The sequence below is a fragment of the Bison bison genome, unplaced genomic scaffold, assembly GCF_000754665.1.
Source record: "Bison bison bison isolate TAMUID 2011002044 unplaced genomic scaffold, Bison_UMD1.0 scf7180017864301, whole genome shotgun sequence".
Taxonomy (NCBI): domain Eukaryota; kingdom Metazoa; phylum Chordata; class Mammalia; order Artiodactyla; family Bovidae; genus Bison; species Bison bison.
The window spans coordinates 788,712-803,076 of NW_011494873.1; the positions used below are offsets into that span (position 1 = coordinate 788,712).

General features: G+C 50.8%; 1 pseudogene; it reads right to left on the minus strand.

Moving 5' to 3' along the window:
• LOC104996914 overlaps positions 1 to 14,365 on the minus strand; it is a 55,055-nt pseudogene that overhangs the window by 30,080 nt on the left and 10,610 nt on the right.

Sequence of the window (14,365 nt, forward strand, 5' to 3'; positions counted from 1 at the left end):
CTGGAGGAAGGTTTGGGAGGAATATTTATTTTAGAAATTGGGGAAGACAGAGTCAGCTGAGGGTCTGAAGCTTTGGGGAAGGGCTGCAGGGGATGAAGACCAGCCTTGGCGGTCACAGTTATCTGAGGGGCGGGCGAGGTTCAGCTTTTCACAGACCTTCTTCCTTATCCTAGAAAAAGAAGAAGCCAGCTTCACCTCCTGTCTTCGAGCCAAAAGGAGAGAGAATCCACACCTGAGCATCCCACATGCTACTTTCTTGCCCAAGGAAGGGGGAAAGTCCTATTTTCCTGCCAAGAAGAAGGCCTCGCTCGCTTTTGGTAGAGAAATAACGACATCCAGTGGACATCCAGGTCATCCTCAGGCTCCGGTGATGGCTTCCCCAGCCGGAAGGCCTTCCAGGGCTGGGGCGACAGGAGCAGTGAGTTAAGCACTAGAAAGCTGAGCTCAGATCCTGATACTACCTCTCAAGCTGTGTGACCTTGGGTAAGTCACTTTCCCTCTCTGGGCCTCTCTGTTTCCTCCATGAAAAAGAAGGGACTCTGAAAGTCCTTTTTGTAAGAGTTTAGCAAACATGGGTCGCTTGTTATCACTAGGTTCAAGGCTGTACTACAAACTAGCCGGGCAAGCTTTGGAATCAGACAGCCCTGGATTCAAATGCTGAATTCGCGACTGAATGACCCGAAGCAACTCACCATATCCCTGAGCACTTATTTCTGCAAAACAGGTTCCCAGCTGTTTTCAGGGTTGTTGCCAGTATGAGGTCGTGCTGTGGGTGCACAGGCCACAGCATTCCTAGAATATGAGAAAGCAAACAGGCCCCCACCCAGGGGCACAGGAGGGCCGTGCAGATGGCATCACTGGCTCTTAGTGCCTGAGGAAAGCCGACGAGAGCTTCAGGAGCCCTCAGTCCTTGAGTGGGCTCCAGCTGAAGTTCAGAGAAGTTACATGACTCACCTAAGTTTGCTCAGCCAGTTAGTGGTTACCTGCCTGAACTCTGGCATGCCCTAATGCTGCAGTTTAAATATTTCTTTTCTCTTCCCTTCTAACTAGCTCTGTGACAGGGGACAAGCGCCTCTACCTCTCTGAGCCTCAGTATTCTCATGCATGAATTAGGGCTGCGGGTCTCAGTTCTAAAAGTACCTCGAGCTGTGGTTTTCACCCCTGAGCACACCTGTGAGGTACGCACCATCCACACCGCCCCCCACCGCCTGGATTCCAGCCACCCGCCCTCCTGTCCTGGCTCTTACGGCAGCCCCTGCAGCAAGCCAGCACATCTGCCTGAGAACACCACGGAACCCTGCTCCGGAGCCGGGGTCCTGCCAGCAAAGAGTTTAAACAAACAGAACTGCGCAGAAACGAAATGGTCCGTTGGTTGTAAAGGGCTGCGCCTCACGCTTGCGCTCTCAGGTTTCATGATAATCCAAGTGATGGTTCTCCTGAGGAGGATTAGGAAGAAAATGGTTGGGGGCTCGGAGGGGAGCAGAGAAAAACAGTTGTGGACCCAAAGCAAGCCCTGCCAAGAAAGTGGCCTCAGAGGGTCACTAAATCAAAGATGGGGGGCGGTGGCTGAGGCGGAGGAGGAAAGGAAAAGTGGGGCTCTTTCCAACTCTTCTAGTACCTAAGTCAGACCTTCACCAGTGAGAGAGCTTTCCACTACATTCGAGAAGGACTACCAGCCCCCCACAGCCCAAACTCCACTGGGGTCAGAAGCTGGGAGGGGCACTTCCATAGGGAGTGGGGCAGCGAGCTCAAAGGCATTCCAAGGCCATGCAGGTAAAGCATGAAGAGCGTAAAGAGAACAGCAGACGCAGGATGGCCCTCACAAAGGATGCTCAGCCTTGGTCTGGGGAAGACAACAGCGAGAGATGGGGACTGGGGCGCTGGTCCCAGCTGGGACCGAGCTGTCCAGCTCTGGCCAGTTTCTATCAGGCGGGAACACAGGCCCAGCGTTGCCAGTCTTCCAATTTTTTTGCAAGAGAAATAGGAAAGAATAAATTTTGTTTTTTAATGTGCAGGTTCTCAATTTTAAAACACTGGCAGCAAATTCAAGTTTGTTTTTTTTTAAATACTACGTGGGCCAAACAAAATATATCTGTAAGCCAAATTTGACTCAGACCATGGGTTTGCAATTTCTGAATGTTTGTGTCATGGTAAAGGCAATGGAATCTGTCTGGGTTCAAACCCCAGTTCTCCCATCTGCTGTGGGGTGAACTTGGGCAAGCGATCTAGCCTTTCCAAGTCTCAGTTACCTCATCTGTAAAATGGGTATAATAGCAGCATCTACTAAGATGGTATTTGAGAAAATTATATGAATTGATGTCACGGAAATTCCTTGGCACAATGCCCAGCACATGGTAAGCCCTCTAGAAATGTTAGCTATTATTCATAATGCACCCAGAGGGATAAAGATAGAACAGGAGGAGTGGGCCAAGAAAACCGATCAAGCAGGTGAACAGGGCCAAGTCTGAAAAAGCCAATCAACCATTTCCTGTCTTACTGTGTCAGGAATGGCCCTTAAGAGATTATTGTCACAAACTGACAAGAGAATTTTAAACAGGTTGGGCAGTGACCCAAAAGGCGGTGGCCCTTCACTATTCCTCCTCGTCCTTCCAGAATATCATCACGGTGATCTCATGAAACCTTCTAGAGTGTTGTAGAGCAAAAGAGGGTTAGGAGGGTAACCTGCAGAAGGCAAACTGGTGCCCCGGTCTGTGGCTCAGTCGCGGCCCAGTTTTGTGATTTTAGCTGTGTCACGGCTTCTCCCTCTGAGACTCCACTTACCCCTCTGTAAAATGGGCTATAAGAGCTGCTCAGGATACCGGTGGGGATTAGGAACAATGCAGTGTAGCATCTGATGTGGCGCTCATGTACCACCGATGGGGGCTGCATTATTGGCTGCTGTTGTGATAGTCTGTATGATTAATGGGGGGACAGAAGTGCTTGCCTGACCAGCATCCACTGACCCCTTTTCAGGTAACAGTCTTGGTTTTCCCGTGGGGAACCATATGTTCCTCATTCCCAACTTAATGGTTCAACTGGTGCTGGCTCCACCTAAGGCTGCAGGGACAGGCGTGTGAATCAGGCGTAGCTGATAAGAGTTGCATAGTCACCTGGGCTGATGGGAACCAGACCCGGGCTTTCAAACTCTGAGGAAAGAGAAGCTCCCTTTACCCCCAAACCTGCTGTAGTGAGGAGCAGGCCCGAGCTGGGGCCAGCCATCTATCGCCACGTGGGGAGAGCCTGAGAATGAAGCCAACATCGAGGAAATCAGAGCAAAGAGTTGGAAAAATTCTTGATTCTTGATAACATTGCTTAAGCACCTGGGTCCAGCTGTGCCTGAGGCTTGCACTATGCTGGGTTATTCCATTACAGGAGCCAAAAAAAAATTTCCCATTTTTGTTTAGACCGTTATGAATGGGGTCTTCTGTAACTTGCAGCCAAGAACCTCAACAGATACATGAGACTTAAAGATGAGTTAAGAAAATGCCCCAGAGGAAATTTAATTAGTTGGTAGTTCTTATAGGCTCTCAGATCATGCTCTGAGTGTGACAACACTATTCTCCTTCTTCTGAGAGCGTGCTAATAAACTCTGAAAGCCTTTGGTCAAGCGTTCCTTAAAGCAATGGTTCTTAGCTGGGATGATTTTGCTCCAAGAGGACATTTGGCGTGTCTGGAGATGTTCCTGGTTGTCACAGTGGGGCAAAGGAGAGGAAATCTGCTTCTGACATCTAGAGAGTAGAGGTCAGGTATGCTGCCCCAAATCCTGCAATGCACAGGCTAGCTCCCCTCCCGCAGCCAAGTGTGATCCCTTCCAAACATCAACAGTGCTGAGCTTGAGAAACCCAGAAGTAATACATCATCCAATATTTTACTCCCACCGGTTCTCCTCTATAACCATACCTTCCCTGGGATCTTAAAGTACAACATACTTGAAGACAAAACCTAGGCTGGAAGGGAACTTTATATATTTCATGATGTTCTCTGGAGTAGGTAAATGTGACTCAAACCCAATTCAGAGAAGCTGCCCAGAGTTTACACACAGGTTATACATCATCCCCTCCTAGGTCGGCAGCTGCCCTCCCATCACCATAACAACCACAGCTCACAGCTAGCAGATCAACAGGCTGAGCCGGCACCCTCTCTGAAGACAGAGAGTCTCATCCAGCGATACCTGCACGGCCTCCCACATCTAGCAGTAATGATCAAACAAATAAGCAATAATATAAATCTCACAAATCCAATAAAGAGGAAAGATAGCATTCCCTTTCTATCTGAGGAATATTTCTCATAGTGCTACTCCTCTTGATCTGTTTTCTGGGTAAAAAAAAAAAGATTTCAAAATCAAACCAGTATGGGAAACACGAAAGCCTTCATGACCTTCTGGGTAATAATAGCATGTGTTAGCATATTAAAGGCATATTAAGTCCTACAGTTTAAAAAAACCTGTTTATCTTTCTTCAACATGGTATTCCCCAAATTCACATGAACACAGAATCCCCATTCACTTTACAATACTTGTTTAATAATTCATAGAATTACTGCCCCACAGGACACACATTGCGAGACAGTTCAAGGGAACTACAGAGAAAAGGAAATATGAATGAGATGTACAAGCAGAGCTGGGGAAACCAAGTCATGGTGGAAATAGACCAAGACCCCCTGTCCAGAGGACTGTGCCTTCAAACTCCTTTCTCAGTGTGGCTCATCCGAACCACATCTGCACGTCCCTACATTTCTATGGCTCTTCCAAAAGAGGCTCTTGAGGGCTGATCGACTGTGCTAGAAAGCACAGGATTGAGAGAAAAGCCAGACTCCAGTAGATCCTGCAATGATGGGTGGGATTTGGAGAAACTACCATGGAAGAGATGATGTTGCTGTGTGAATGCCAGCCTTCCTGGAGAGCCTTCTCATGTGAAGGAAGATGGAGAGATTGGCCCCTTGTATCCTAAAATCTCCAAGTAATTTCAGGAACACATGATTCCTACATAACAGTCAGTTATATTGACCTGTCTAAGTTTAACAAGGAGCAGGGCAGACACGGGGGAGTCAGGGAAGAGAGCATGGTGACCTGTGAATGGTGATGGCAGCCACAACTAAGTGTCCTCCTAAAGGCAACCACCCACCCAAGACTGCTGGGGTGGCCAATCACTTCACAGAGAGTGCTTGAGCAAGGGATGGCCACGGACCGGACAGAAGACGGGCGCCTGACCTAAGGGGAGCCCTCCATTGGCTGGATGGTGACCTATGAGGCCGCCAGTGTGAAAAACCCTGCCCAGTACTTTCAAGTCATTGAGCTGACAGACTCTGTCCTTCTGGGTTTTAAATAGGAAAAATATGGAGTGAGTTAAGAAGTTGGTGGCAGAAGAAAAAGATACAGACACAGCCCCGATAAAGATGTGTGAGTTCCTGCTCTGAAGGGATCAAACAGCAAAGAGCCTGCCCCAAATCCTGACCTCAGAGGCTTACATGCAGAGCCAGGAGCCCAAGCCCCAGGCTGCCGACCCAGAGTCCTGGCTCCTAATCAGTAGGGCAGCACAGGGAGCCCGGAGCCTGCTATTCCTCGAAGAGCCAGTGCCAGCCTCAGGCTGATGTCACCCAGGAAAAGGCACTGTTTTAGAGCCTGCAGTCAGGAGAACTGGGACCCTAATAGTGACGGTCAGCGTCCAAAGGCTGGCTGGGACCAGTCCTCGGCCAGAAGCCCCTTTGCTTCCCAAGGCATCTTTGGAGGACCATTGGGACTTCACAGATTCTGCAGTCCTGACACATTACAGCTAATGTCACACCCAGGGGCTTGCATGGCTGTCCCCGAAATCACACAGAAGGCACTGCAAAAACACAATACAAAACCTTGTGCATAGAATAACAAGGTCACAGTGCTCTTGATGTGAAGGATGGGTGACTATTTGTAGGGGAAGGAGGTGGTCAAGGTTATATATTTGTCTTAATGAAGTCATGCCAACCATGATGCAGAGAAAAACTGACTTCACTTGCCTGAATTCTGCTGCCAACAACAGCGTCCTGGAGGCAGCAGGAGCAGCAGAATTAGATCACACGGCACTCAATTTCACCCCGGACTCTAGGACCTAAGCGTCAGTGACCAGTGTCTCGGGGCGGGAGTGTGAGAGCCAGTGAGACACACAGGCAGCCGGCAGGACCTCCTTGGCAACAACCCAGGAGGTCGCCTGTATGTCAGGCAGCCAAGCAAGGCTTGGGTTCAATTCCGTCATACTCACTGAACCCCCAATTTGCATTACACTGTCCACCACGCCCTTACATGTGTGACCCTATCTGTTCCCTCTGCAACAAACAAGTCTCTCGGCACGTATTAAAGCTACAGGATAAGGCTGCCTGTTAAGCCAGAATGGAGTGAACCCTGCAGGAAATTTAGAATTCAGGACCGAGACTTTCTGGTGGTGCAGTGGTTAAGACTCTGCTACCACTGCAGGGGGCGTGGGTTTGATCTCTGGTCTGGGAACCAAGATCTCACATGCTGTGTGGCACAGCCAAAAAATAAAATGAAATTTGGGATTTACTATTTTCTTTATTCTTTTTTCCCTCTTACCTCCTGAAAGTTACTTTAAGAGCAGCATCATTTGAATGATGGAGTTTCTGCATTTAGACTTCTCTTGCCTCCTTCCTGGTGGCTCAGACAGTAAAGAATCTACCTGCAACGCGGGAGACCCAGGTTTGATTCCTGGGCTGAGACGATCCCCTGGAGAAGGGAAAGGCAACTCATTCCAGTTGCCTTCCAGTTGTCCTGGAGAATCCCATGGACAGAGGAGCCTGGCAGGAACAGTCATGGGGTCTCAAAGAGTCAGACACTGACCCTGAGTGACTGACACTCGCCTCCTTTGACCAGCTTGGTGGTTCTCAGACTCTAACTGGATGTCAGAGTCACTGCCCTGGGTTGGAGAACACAGGCTCTGCATCCTACACTGAATTCACATTTTAAAGGTTTTTAAGAGTCTTTGACGCTATGGTTTCTCACCTAAAGTGCTCACTTTGGAATCCAAGGACTGCGAAAAGGGAGGCGCTATTGTACACCCTGAGAATTTTGGAATCCACAAGTCTGTTCATTCAACACACCTTTATCAGTACCTGCGATCAGGGCTGGGATCACAGCGATGGCCAAGGATGGATCCTGGTGTGAAGGAAATCAAAAGCCCTCTAAACCCAGGCTGGGCTGGTTCATCTCGCTGAGCGCTCAGAACGGGCCTGAAAAGGAGGAGGGCTTAGACAGAAGTATCTGGTTCTTGATCATCCAATCCCTGAAGAGCAAATAGGAGAATTGAATCCAAGCCCTCTGATCTCCAAAGAGGACTCTTCTACCCTCTTCACTCTCCAGTCCTCAAATGTGCACAATTTCTACATTTTAACATTTATTTTTGGCTGCACTGGGTCACTGTTGTCATGTGTGGGGTCTTCACCAGCTGTACCTAGTCGGGGCTACTCTGCTGAGGTGTGCAGCCTTCTCATGACGGCGGCTTCTTTTGTTACGGAGCTTGGGCTCTAGGCGCGAGGGCTTCAGCAGTTCTGTCCCGCACTGGCTCGGTTGCTACAGGACATGTAGAATCTTCCCTCACCAAGGATGGAACCCATGTTCCCTGCATTGCAAGGTAGCTTCTTAACCACTGGACCACTAGGGAAGTCCCTTATGCGCACATTAATAGCTACACCACCAAGGAGAAAGTGACAAGGCAGGAAATGAGTCCAGGCATAGAGGAATTAGCTCACTCAGTGGATCAGGAAGGAGGTTATTGAAGAGCGTGCAAAATTAGTCACATTCCCTGGGGAAAATGCAAGCGCAGTGGCAGGAACAGTGGGCGCCGGGTTTTGTCAGCCTGGCCTCCATTCTCCTTTGTGGACCTCAGCGCCTAGGCTTTCTTTGAGCGTCAGCCTCCCTTCCCGTCTCAGGCTATGTGGATTGCATGAGGCAGACCCCACCCCCTGGCTAAGGGTGGCTCTGTGATCCAGGGCTGGCCAGTCAAGAGCATCTCATTCCTCTGACCACAGCGAGGGGTTTCAGGGTGGGCACATGACCCAATCTGAGCCAAGGAGAGGAATTCTAGGGTCCTCAAGGAAGAGAGAGTTTGCCCCACCAGAGATATTAAGAGACTAGGATGTCCTCCAGTGGTTGCTAGGAGCCACTCGGCCACCTTACAGGGAGACAGCCTGTCTTCCAGTGAGACCATGAGAGAAGAGAGCCAGGCAGGCAGGGAGAGTCCCCAGAGCAGGGGGGCCTTGGAGGCCACGCCTAAAGGTACCTCATCCCTGGGCTTACGTGTGCACACTTAGTCCCTCCGTCGTGTTGACTCTCTGCAGCCCCATGGACTGTAACCCGCCAGGTTCCTCTGTGCATGGAATTGTCCAGGCAAGAATACTGGAGTGGGTTGCCATTTCCTATTCCAGGGGATCTATCTTCCTGACCCAGGGATCGAACCCATACCTCTTGTGTCTCCTGCCTTAGCAGGCGGATTCTTTACCACTAGTGCTACCTGGCAAGCCAAGAAATCCCCTTCTGTGAGGAGGCCGGTTTGAATTGGGCTTCTATCCTCAGATCAATAGAGTGAGCAGAGTAGAATAGTCCTAGAAGAGGTGGCGATTGAAATTATGTTGGACCTTGACATTGATATTCGGCTGGAGATACAGAAATCAAATCTACTTTGTGAACTTTTCTTGAATACAATTTCCAGGTTGGTTGATCAGAAAGCAGGATAATAGACTCTTAAGAGCTTCCGCAGATGGACTGTTTCCGTTCTCATTTTGACAAGGAAACAGAGAGCGGAAGGACAGGGGCCACAGAGCTGCGAGGAGCCCCACAGAGGGTGCGGTGCTGAGGAAGCAGTCACGGATGGGGGCTGGGCGTGTGGAGGGCAGCGCCTAGATATGGGCCAGAAGGAAGCAGTGGGCAAGGCACCCGGCAAGGGGCCTCGGGCTGGGCAGGACTTGAGGAGACCCACTTTCAGGATCAGAGAGGACTGGGCTCACATCCTTGCTCTGCTGTTTCACTAGCAGGGTGATCTTGAAAGCCACTTCCTATTCTGTGCCTGAATGCCCAGGTTTATAAAAGGGGGTTCAAGTCCTGCACTGAACTGTAAGTCACTAAGCCCTCTGATTACTAAACCCCAGAACAGTCTCTGAAGAGAACAAACCGAGTTCCTTATAGGCCTCAGGAAGGTTACGTTTCCAGTCAGGGAAGTCAGGAAACACACAATTTGTTCATCATCAGCCTTCCTAAGTCATCTGGTAGACTCCAGGAGGCAAGGAGATTTCTTTCACTACTGCCTAGCTCAGTACCCACCACAAGGTAGGCCTTCAAAAAATAAGTCTTGAATGAATACGAGTAAACTAATAAAACAGCAGTTACTATAGAGTAAATAGAATGAATACATGCTGTGGTAGAAAGTGACAAGGGATAGTTTAAGACATGGTCAGAGGAGGCTTCCCGGAGAAGTGGGTGTTTGAGCTGGCTCCTGAATGGTGAGCAGAGAGTCATAGGAATAGCTGGGGGAAATGCATACCAGGGAGAGGGACCAGCGCATGCAAAGGCCCTGGGCTGAACTCATGACTGGAGAAAAAGCCACGCAGCTCGGCGGGAAGCTGACGGAGAGGCAGGCAGGGGTGGGATCACTGCCGATAACAAGGCATTTGACCCTGAACTGAACCCAGTGGGCAGCCATCAGAGTGCTCGGCAGGGCAGGGGTGTGAACCAACCTGTGCGCTCAAGAGCTCCCTCTGCCCACTGTGTGGTAGACAGATTTCAGCAGGAAAGACAATAATATACGTCCCACACCTGGCGCACAATAGGTACTCGATGAACAAGAGGCATCCTTCACTACCCCCAGTGCCACATCCACAAAGGCTGGATGTGCTTATTCACTCAGTGGTGTCTGACTCTTGAAACCCCATGGACTGTAGCCCACCAAGCTCCTCTGCCCATGGGATTATCCAGGCAAGCATACTGGACTGGGTTGTCATTTCCTCCTCCAGGGGATCTTCCTGACCCAGGGATTGAACCCCCATCTCCTGCATTGACAGGCAGATTCTTTACCCCGGAGCCTTCCCAATGTCCATTCCAAGCCAAGACTGTGCTCTTTATCCTCTGGGTTCAGGCTGTCTCTAGCTACCCTCTGGGTACTCTTGATGGTCACAGTAAAGCCAACAGACAGATTTGGAGGAAAATCCTCTCCCCTTTTTGGTTACAGTAACAGCCCAGGAGCCAGGGAGGGGATGTGCCGGGTGGGGGCGGGGAGTGGGAGCCTTCTGTTCAGTGTTGAGCCGTTCCCAGCATACTTTTCAAACATTCGTTTGCTTTTGCCCAGTCTCCTCCGTAAGAGACATGCTTTCGGATGTGTTTTGAAAAATATTCCATATGCTAATGGAATGTCACCATCTGCCAAAGAAGGCAGAGCTGTTTTTAAAGGAAAAACTATTACAGAAATGAGGTATTCACAGAGGGGCACTAAAGAGCCCGAACGTCGCTGACCTGAGGCTGACCTGGGCCGCCTCGTGTTACCAACATGAAAAGGGAGTGAGAGAATCTGAGGCCAATTAACTTCTCTCTCTCCCCCTCCCACCCTCTTTTTCTCCCCTCCCCTTCTTGGAGACATGATGAAATTTCCTGAAACAAAAACTCGCAGTCCGTTCTATAAAACGCTTTCGCCTCTGGTGGAAAAAGCCCCGATGGTCCCTTTTATCTCCTCATTCCTGAGGTGCAGACCTGGCCCCGGCTGTACGTGCAGACGGGGGCCGCGGGGAACGCTCCCAAGGTGCGAGAGAAGCGGGGCTGGGTGCGAGCGAGGCTCTGCCGGGCGCCCTGAGCCCTTGCCATGGGGTCCGGAGAGCGTGGCCGGGTCTTGGAAAGAGACGGAAGCGGGATTAGGTGTCCTGCGGTATGATTAGCGGACAGGCATTGTTGCCCGGAAGGCCTGGGCCGCTCGGACGGAGGCAAGTGTTTGGAAAAGGTTTTCCAAGTTCTGGGCGCGTCCTCCCGTCCCGCCAGGCCCGCTGGTTATCACACCCCTACCTTTCCGGCGGCTTCTTCTCCCGCGCGGTAGCTGCCTGTCCTCCTGGGCCCTCTTCTCAGGGCCCTGTGCTTCTGGGCTCTGCCGCAGGCCTCTCTCTCCTTCACGTCCCGAGGCCCCGCCGCTTGAATATCTCCCAGGCACCTGCGATGTGCCTCCAGCCGCTCTTCCACCCCCTCAGCCGGACTCCTCCTCCCCTTACCTGGGGGACCAAGTACCCCACCGGCTAGTTTGGTGCAGGGGGTGTGAGGGTTTCCCACCTCAAGGCCTTGGCACTTCCGCCCACCCAGCCCGGAGCCTTGTATGGCAGACTCCCACCACCTATCATTGAGGTCCTGGGTCAGATGTCTCCCAGGCCACTGCACCCTGTGTAATCTCTTCAGAGCACTTATCACGATCTGAATTTATCTTGTGAATTCATGAATGTATGGGCAGTGTAGCCATTGCTGTGTGTAGTCCATTTCTTCTTGGTGAATGTAAGCTTCCCGAGAGCAGGACCACATCTTCTTACATCGGTTAGAGCGCCACCTAGTGGCGCACCGGAGACACACCCACACAGAACAACCGGTGCCCTCGTCAGCTCCAGTTACTCTTCCAATCAAGGTTTCTATCTCCTCGATACCATGCCAGGGCTTCCCCGGTAACTCAGCGGTAAAGGATCTACCTGCGACGCAGGAGATGCAGGTTCGATCCCTGGATTGGGAAGATCCCCTGGAGGAGGGCATGGCAACCCACTCTAGTATTCCTGCCTGGGAAATCCCGTGGACAGAGGAGCCTGACAAGACTACAGTCCACAAGGTCGCAGAGTCAGAGAGGACTGAAGCGACTAAGCACACGTGAGCAATACCCCTCAACACTGCTCTCAGTGTTCTGCCCCTAGTCCAGGCCTCAATCCGTCTCTGGAATCTTGATGCTGGCCTTCTAACTGGACGTGTCCAGCTCCAAACCCCACCAGGGGCTGGCTGCCCACTGCCCCCAGGATACGGCCCCCACCCCATCCTGCTCCACGCACTCCTCACACACTGTGCATTGCTGAAGGCACGCCACGCGCATCTGCTAGTGACCAAGGGAGAGATGCCAGGGACACACCGGTGAGCGGGGAGAGAGGTGTGCAGAGGGCCTGTTACTGAAAGACGACTGCACGGCGTGAGGCCTGGCTCCTCAGGGCAACTGCTGGCATCATGGTGCCCACCGAGAGGAAGAGGCTAGGCAGTGTGCCGAGGTTCCAGCCAAGGCAGACTGGAATCAAGCCCAGGGCTCACCAGTGAAACACACCTGAGCTTCAGTTTCTTCAGCTGTGAAATGGTAATGGTATAATCGCGCAGATTACTGTCCAGATGAAACCGCTTACCAGCAGGCCTGGTACTCACCAATGGTGGTGATTTTTATTTGAGCTGTGGTTGGTATTAATCACTCTCTCCCCTTCACCACCCACTCCGCTCAGTCCCACACCTACAGGTACACTGAGGACATAACGCTGTCTCCTGTCTACTTGGAGACGCTGCAACGAGCTGAGGATACTGGCATGTTGAGGTCTCCTTCTTTTTCCAGAAATATCCCTGGCAGATAGGACAGGCTTTTAAAGCTGAGTTATTCTTAATAAAAAAAAATTAACAGAAATAACTTGGTAGAAACATGATTCGGTTGGTCCATCTCCCTCTGTTCCATCCACTGAACAGCCCGAGTCCTCACCGGGGCCAGTCACCGTACTTCCTAGTCTTTCCCCCTCAAGAGGCCCAGATAGGCCTCAGTCTGCTTGTGCACGTTTAAATTTGTCTCATATCACACCTTCCTAAACTCTAACCCTTATACTTTGCTCTGGAAATGCTGCACCATCTGTTTAAATGCCACAGTTGAAGCTACCAAAAAAAGCTGGCACCAAAAACCTGTTATGTACCAGGCACTGTGTTAGGCAGTTTAGATTATGTCATGTGACCCAGAGTGATCTTAAAATACTGTCTCCACTTCCTAGATGAAGCAGCTCAGGTTCACGGCAGGAAATGCTCTTGCCCAGGGGGCCTGCTGCCAATTAGCTACCAGAGGTCTGGTTTTGAACAAGGTCTGCCAGCCCCAAAGCTTGTTTCTTTCCTCCCTGCCATCCAGTAGACCAGTGATCCCCCCTGGATGGTCTTCATCAAGATCCAAAGGCCGTGATGTTCTAAGAGCATTTCTTCCCAATCATCAGAACTGAGGGGTATTTGGGAGAACAAACACAGCCCATGAGCACAGAAAGGTCCCTTGGATCCGGAAAGGGTGGAGGGAGTTTAAGTTGTAGTCACTGAGGTCTTCTCCCCCAGAACGTCAGCTTTGAGCTGTTCCTAAGGCATGCCCACCGCAGATTAAGTCTTTGGTGTGGTTACTTCCCGGTTCTGCCAGGCCAACCCACCAACAGCGTCTACTCTGAGAAATATAATCAGGCAATTCCTGGAGACAGGACAAGCAGACGGCCACAACCTGAAAGCCATGGAGCAAGACAAATCCATTTACAGGACAGCCTGCTTTCCAGGTTGCCCTGGGTGCACAGAGGAAATAATTACTTCTTGAGCTGCACCACACTTCTTCCACATGGCTTCACACAACCGATAAAAATTTTACAACACTGAATGAGGATTTCAGCGCATCTGCGCAAGTAAACACCTGAAGATGGCCCTGTTCTGTTATCCCACAGATGCTGACGGTCTATGAGGTGTTAGACCCAGCTCTGTGCAACAGAGCTGGGAGATGCTGGAGCTTCCAGAGGCTTCCCCAGTTAGAAGACCAAGTTGACCTTAGACCCAAGTCCTGCCTTGCTTTAGCACAGACTCAATTCCAACACAAAAGCAGGCAGCTGGTGTGCCGTGAAGTGCAGCAAGTACAAGCGTGCCACCTCTGATGTTAAATGTGACTGAAGGCGGTGGCTGCCAGCTCTCGGCTCCTTCCTCCTCCTGTCTTTTCAAACACTTCCCCCTTTTGGTCATTTTTCATTAACCAACCTGTATTGATACTGTGTGCCAAAAAGCTTATCATTAATTTGTTCCTTTTCTCTGGAATCTCTTTCATCCTTCCAGAGTTGTTGTCATCTTGGATGCAATGCCTCAACAGGTCACTGCTAAAAGTGCTTCAGTTCAGTTCAGTCGCTCGGTCGTGTCCAACTCTTTGCGACCCCATGAATCGCAGCACGCCAGGCCTCCCTGTCCATCACCAACTCCCAGAGTTCACTCAGACTCACGTCCATCGAGTCAGTGATGCCATCCAGCCATCTCATCCTCTGTCGTCCCCTTCTCCTCCTGCCCCCAATCCCTCCCAGCATCAGAGTCTTTTCCAATGAGTCAACTCTTCACATGAGGTGGCCAAAGGACTGG